Below are 6,909 nucleotides of genomic sequence, written 5' to 3'. Positions count from 1 at the left end.
CCCCTGAGCTCGGCCTTGGCGGCGGAGGCGACTGCGGGCGCCTGGGCCGCCGCCGGCCTCATCCGGGCTCAAGTTGCTTGCCCCCGCCCCCCCGCCCCTAGACAGGGAGAGACGCCCGTGTTTTTCTTGTTGTCGAGGGGTTTGGGGGTCAAGGCTCAAGGTATTGTGGTCTGGCACAGGTTTGAATTTAAAACCCAGCAAAGCAAACCTCCTTAGGACTTTTGGGGTGAGCTGAGACTTGGGAGGTGACTGACTTCGAAGTCAGGGTCAACAAGGTGTCAGAATAGGGGTGCGTGTGTGTGTGGTCAACGAAGAGAGGAATCGAATCTATGTAGATTTAAGGAAAGAGATTTTTATTTGGGCCCATCTGAGGATATTGCCCGAGAGCAGAGTTCCAAGAAGCCTTGGCATAGTGCTCTAAATGTAGGCGAATGAAGGGATGTTTATATAGGCAGGAGGACAAAGAAAAAGATAGCTATGCACCAACAGTTTTAGTTACATACACCCAAGGATTAACAATATACATCAGGTGGGGAGAATATACAGATGAGGTAGGGCCGTCAAGCATCTGGAGTCGGGAGTGGTGGCAAGGGGTCTGGAAGCGATTATTTACGTTTTTGCGAGGTTGTAAGAAAGAACAGGCACTGCCTTCTATAATCATCTGTCTTTTTAATTGGAGCTGTTTGAAAGTATACATGGCTAGCCCCACGGAAGGCCTTGGTTAGAAATTTACCGTTCCATTGATTACAGATCAAGTTGGAGCAGCAGTTTAAGACACCCTTCTCTCCCCCTCTCTCTGTGTGTGTTGGGGGTGTGGTGCACTGTGTGTACATTTCAAAGGCAAGCCAGGGAATGTAAAGCATTGTTTATAGTTTCCCCCGCTGTCAAAGGAAAAAAAAAGTGAGAATCAGGGTAGTAATATTATCCATCCCCCCACCTTATATGCATTATATTTAGAAATATTTTTAATTTGATGCTAAATGATTTAATAAGTTGAGCTTCAAAGAAATACTTTATTATAGTAGCTGGCATTAGTTGGCAATTAGTTGGCATTCCTATACTGATTTGCAAGGCACTTCAATTTGATTTCTTTCAAGTCATAATGATAGAAGTCAACTGCATCATTTTGACTGTTTACTGTGGGTCACATAGTGTGCTAAGTTAGCTTTACATATGCATTGTCTCCTTTAATACTCACAACAATGGGATGAGGTAGATGGAATTATTCTCATTTTATAGATACACTATTTTAAGCTCATTACTGGCAGAACCCAGAATTTGAACCCAGGTTTATCTGTTTTAAATTCATTACTAACCCATCTAGGTGGGAATGTGGGGAAATGTGCATTCTCATATATTGCTGGTATTGCATTTTACCCTTAAAAATGCACATATTCTTTGACCCAGCAATTCCACTTCTAGAAATATTTCCCAAGGAAATAAGTCACGTAATAGGTACTTATATCAGAGGTGTTCGTTACATTCTTTGTAATAGAGAAAAGCTGCTAACTATGTAAATGTTCAATTAAAATTGTTTAGATAAACTGTGGTATGACCATATAGCCATATATTGAATAGCCATTTTAATTTTTAAACAGTTTTATCCTTTTATTAATTCAACACATTTATTGATCTGCTCCCATGTGCCAGGCACTGTTTCAGACACTTGGGATACATCTATGAACAAAACAGATCAAGATTCCTGCTTTCATGGAGCTTATATTTTAGTAAGAGGAAGCAGATAGTAAACAGCAAAGACAATGAATAGTTAATTATGTAGCACATTAGGTGGAAAGTGTTGTGGGGAAAAAAGAGCAGAGTGAGGGAAAGCAGGAGTGAGGGTGGGGGCTGGGTAGTTTATAGTATTTTATAAAGTGGGCAGGATGGACTTTATTGAAAAGGTGAGATTTGAGTAAAGACTTGGAAGAAGTGAGGTAATTAGTCAAGTGGATATCTGGAGAAAGATCATTCCAGGCAGAAGAAACAACTAGAGTAAAGAAAAATAACAAGGCGGCCAAGGTGGCTGAAATAGGAGGATCGAGGTGGTGACAAGGCCAGATTATGTAGGGTCTTGGAGGTCATGTAAAGACTTTGGCTTCTACTCCGAGAGAATGGGGAGCCAATGCAGGGTTTCAGCAGAGGAATGATTACACTGGCTGCTTGGTAAGAATAGTATATAAGGGACAAAAGTAGAAGCAGTAGGGTATTTCAGCAATTCAGGAAAGAGATTTACATGTCCTTCACAGCAGTATGGGAGTAGCAGTGGGAGTGGACAGAAATAGTTAGACTCCGGATGTATTTTGAAAGTAGAACCAAAATTATTTCCTCATAGATTGGATGAAAGTGAGAGTGAAACAGAGGAGACAAGGATGACCACAGGGACCTGAAATTACCATCAACTGAGATGTTACAGGGCTTTTATAATATGTGTTTGATATTTATAACATTCTTTGACGTTTCTCTTTTCAAGAGAAAGAACTTAATTTCCTTCCCTTTGAGTTGTGGGCTGGATTTAAAACTTGCTTCTAATGAATAGATTATGGTGAAAGTGAAAATGTGCGACTTCAAAGCTAGGTCCTAATTGGCGTTGTGCCTTGCTCTCTTTAGGATTCACTCACTTGTGGGGAAGCCAGCTCCCGTGTTGTGAGACTACTTAAGCAGCTATAAAGAAGGGGCCATGTTGCATGAAATTGAGGCCTCCTGACAACAGCCATAAATTGTTAACCAGTACAGATGGGTAAAGCCACAGGAGGAACAGGTTTGGTGGTGAAGATCAGGAGTTCAGTTTGAGATATCTGTTAGACAGGAAAGTGCAGATGTTGAGTAAACAGTTGGATTATGTCTAGAGTTATTAAGGATCTGGTCTGGAGATAGAAATTTGGAAGTCATCAGCATATAGATAGTATTTAAAGCCATGCAAGTTTATTATTTCTTTTTTTACACTTTCCAGAAAAAGACACAAAAAGGTACTCATGATCGCATTGTCCATCTATATCCTTGTTAATTTATTAACGTTTTGATATATTTCCTTTCATTTTTATTTAACTTTAAAACATCATTGCAGTCACACTGTGATTATCTAACTTCTTCCTGTTTTATTCAAACTTCAGAACCATAATTTAACATTAATATAAGACTTTATAGAGTAGATGTGCTGTACTTAATTTAGCAATTTCCTGATTGTTGCACATTTAGGTTGTTTCCAAATTTTCAACATAAATAATGTTTCAATTAAAGTTTTTTGTGGAGAAATCCTTTTTTACATATACTAGCTTGTCAGAAGTGGAATTATTAGGTGAAAAGGATATAAACATTTTTAAGATTTCAATACATATTGCTAAGTTAATGTGATTTTTTAAAATTCTGACTAAAATTGGAACTTTAGGTTGATTGTAGTTTAGGAAATTGAGGTTGAAATAATTAAGCAATATGAGACAGTATATAAGCACTTCCTAATTTAAGAATGTTCCATTTGTATGCACCATTCATGTATACATATGGTGTATAATATATGGTGTATACTATTGATTGAAGCCAGTGTTTATTCATCTATAATTTTTCCATTTGTAACTAGAAAAAATTAGGTCTAAGTAGTTTGACCTAATATCTGTCCATTGCTTAATAGTATTTTGTAAAGCATTGTTAATTCTTACCTATAGAAGTAACAGCATTTTTCAGAGCTTCCCAGTTCAACACTTGCCCAAAAATTACAGCAAGACATTGTCAAATAATAGACTTTGGTGAAATGTAAATTGGATTTTGTAATTTTTAATTACTTTCTGTGAGTGTTCTGATTTTATTTCACACGTTTTACTTGTTAAAACTTTTACAATGTTATATTTTTAAGTATTTGTCTCCTCCACTAGTCTGTTTCCATCTAGGTGACATGTTTTGCTTATCTTTGCATACTCAATATTATAGCACAGTTTATAGCTCATAGATGCTCAGGATTATTATTAGTAGTAAATTAATTTCTTGTCAAAGATTTATATTTAAAAGTCCTGTACAATAGCATAATTTGCTTCTAATATATCATATCATTATATACAATAGCATAATTTGCTTCTAATATATCATTGCTTCTAATATATCCTATATAATGATATATTAGAAGAAAACTAGTAGTTATTGATTGCTTATTTTGTGCCAAGGGCTAGGCTCTATGCTTCAAATACATTGTTTTATTTCATCACAAAACCCTTTGAGGTAGAAGTTATTACTCTCATTTTACACATGAAGAGAGATTCCTGTTTAAAATATAAATCAGATCATGTCACTCCTCTGCACTAAACTATTTTTGTGTTGTCAGGTATGGTAGCCTTTACTCACATGTGCATTTGAAATGTGGTTTGTCCAAATTAAAATATGCTCTAAGTGTAAAATACACACTGGATTTCCAAGACCGAACATGAAAAATGGAGTGTAAAATACCTTGTAAATAATATTTTATGTTGATTACATGTCAAAATAATATTTTAGATATATTAGGTTACATAAAATTTCTTATTAAAATTAATTTCACCAGTTGCCTTTTTCCTTTTTTAAGAAATGTGCTTACTGGAAGTATTTAAATTATGTTTGTGGCTCACATTCTATTTCTGTTGGTCAAACCAGCCCTAGTGGCATTCATGTCCCACAGAATAGTCTACACAACAGTGTGCCCTCATGCTCTGTTACTCTCTGATCTCCTCTCCTAATGTTTTCCCCTTGCTCACTCTTTTCTAGCTACTCTGGCCTCCCTCCTACCAGGCTCACCTGGTTCTCTGCATCCTCAGAGCTTTTGCCTTTGTTGTTCCCACTGCCTGATTGCTTTTCTCCAAGATATTTCCATTGTTCATTCTCACTCCTTCATGTCTTCTCTAAAATCCCACTCTTCTCTGTGAGGCCTGCTTCGGCTCTCCTATCTAAAATTACAGGCTCTCCCTCCTTTTCCTTATTTTTTATCTTAACATTAGCGTGCTCTCTATTTTACTTCTCTTATTTGTCTGTTTCCCTCACTAGAATTTGGGCTCCATGAGGACAGGAGTTTTTGTTAGTTTCAGTAATTGCTTTATTCCCGGCATCTAATAGTACCTGACACATATTGGGGCTCCGTTAATATTTGTGAAACTGAATTGAAAATGATTGCAACCACTTTTATTGAATATATTCAGTCAGGAGGCATAGACCTTTTGTGAGGAGAGGCCATTGTCAGTAAATAATGGTGACAGTCCATTAATAGAGGCTCTTGAGAAGGGCCAGAAACTAATACAATTTGTGAGAGGACTTTTATCTCTATACCAGCCCCTGGTGTATGCTCTGCCTGCAATACTGATGTGCATAAAAGCCATCTTAGTCCTTTCCACCCTTCTTACTAGCAAATCAAAAGGTAAGCCACCAGAATCTGTTGAACCCAGAAAAGCAACTCCTGTGTCTTTGTCAGCTCAGGCTGACTAAGAGCTCTCTTCCTGGTTTACAAGAGGTAGTCTTCGTACTGTGTCCTCTTATGGTGGGGAGAGAGCTCTGTACTCTTGCTCTTATAAGGACACCAATCCTATCCTGGGGCTCCATCCTCATGACTTTATCTAAACCTAATTACCTCCCAAAGGCCCCATCTCCTAATGCTGATACATTGGGGTGTAACATTTCAATGGATGAATTTCAAAGGTTAGAAACATTCAGTCCAAAACATCCTGCTAACTACTTCTTTATGGTTTCCTAGTTTTCAACAAGGGATAGGTGCCAGGAAAGCAGATGAACACTAATTGTTTACCCCATGTCTCTCTGACAGGGAGTGAGCACTCAGAGTGAGCAAGGGGAAGAGGAGTAAGATGAGATCAGAGAAGTAACAAAGACGGGATGATGTGAAATAACCAAGAGAAGGATATGGTAGTGGTGATGAGTGCTGCCTTTCTCGAACCTGAGCTAGAACTGCTCACGGGAAAGGGATTGTGGTTCTTGACCACACTGATTTGAAAACTTTAATCTTTTGCTTACAATTTTAAATGTCTTTTATACCAAATTCAGTGGAGGCTTTGATCATTTATTTTCAGTTACCTTTGCCAACTTTTTCCTTGAATTTAAAATATTAGTGGATCCCTAGTATTCTGTCTTCAGCTCTGTTCTTCTCCATACAATCTCCAAGTGACCTCATCTTGCCTTTGGCCCTAATTATTTGCTACTTACATTCTGATGTAATTCTCAAACCTTTAGCCCAGAATTCTTTCCTCCTCTCCAGACCCTGTTTCTAACTGCTCATTTAGTATAATCTCAAAGTACATGATTTAAAAATTGAACTCATATTTCCTCCTTAACATGCACTTATTTTCTTTCATGCACTTATTCGTTTATTGAGCATCTACCATGTTTCAAATACTAAGGATGCACTATACACAAATCAGGCATTCCTGTCACTTGGTAGAGAATGCAGGCAAGTAAAATAGACCTTTATAATACAATGTGTTAAGCACTGTTATAGCGGGGTTATAGGGTGCAATGGGAACACCTAGGAGAGAGACTTAAGCTAGGCTTGGAGTTAAGGAAAATACTGAGAAGTTGTGTCTAAACCGACACTTAACGGATGAGTAAGAAATATAGTAATTAGACAAAGTTGGAAGGAAAGAAGAGGGAATGGAGAACAGAGTTTGATTCAGGAGGGAATAGTGTATGTGAAGGCTAGAAGCAAGAGAAAGGGAGAATGCCCTATGAACTTGAAGACAGCTCAGAACTACAATCCAGGAATAGATCGTTCTCTCCTTAGCCTTCAGAAGGAACTAACCCTGCCAACACCTTGATTTTGGACTTCCAGCCTCCAGAACTGGGAGATAATAAATTTCTGTTGTTTAAGCCACCCACTTTGTAGTAATTTGTTATAGCAGCTCTAGCAAACTAATACAATAGTTTGTTAAGATAAAGTATCAATTTACTTTG

This window comes from Pteropus vampyrus, unplaced genomic scaffold, assembly GCF_000151845.1.
Source record: "Pteropus vampyrus isolate Shadow unplaced genomic scaffold, Pvam_2.0 Scaffold84, whole genome shotgun sequence".
Lineage (NCBI taxonomy): Eukaryota > Metazoa > Chordata > Mammalia > Chiroptera > Pteropodidae > Pteropus > Pteropus vampyrus.
This window is presented reverse-complemented; position numbering follows the sequence as displayed.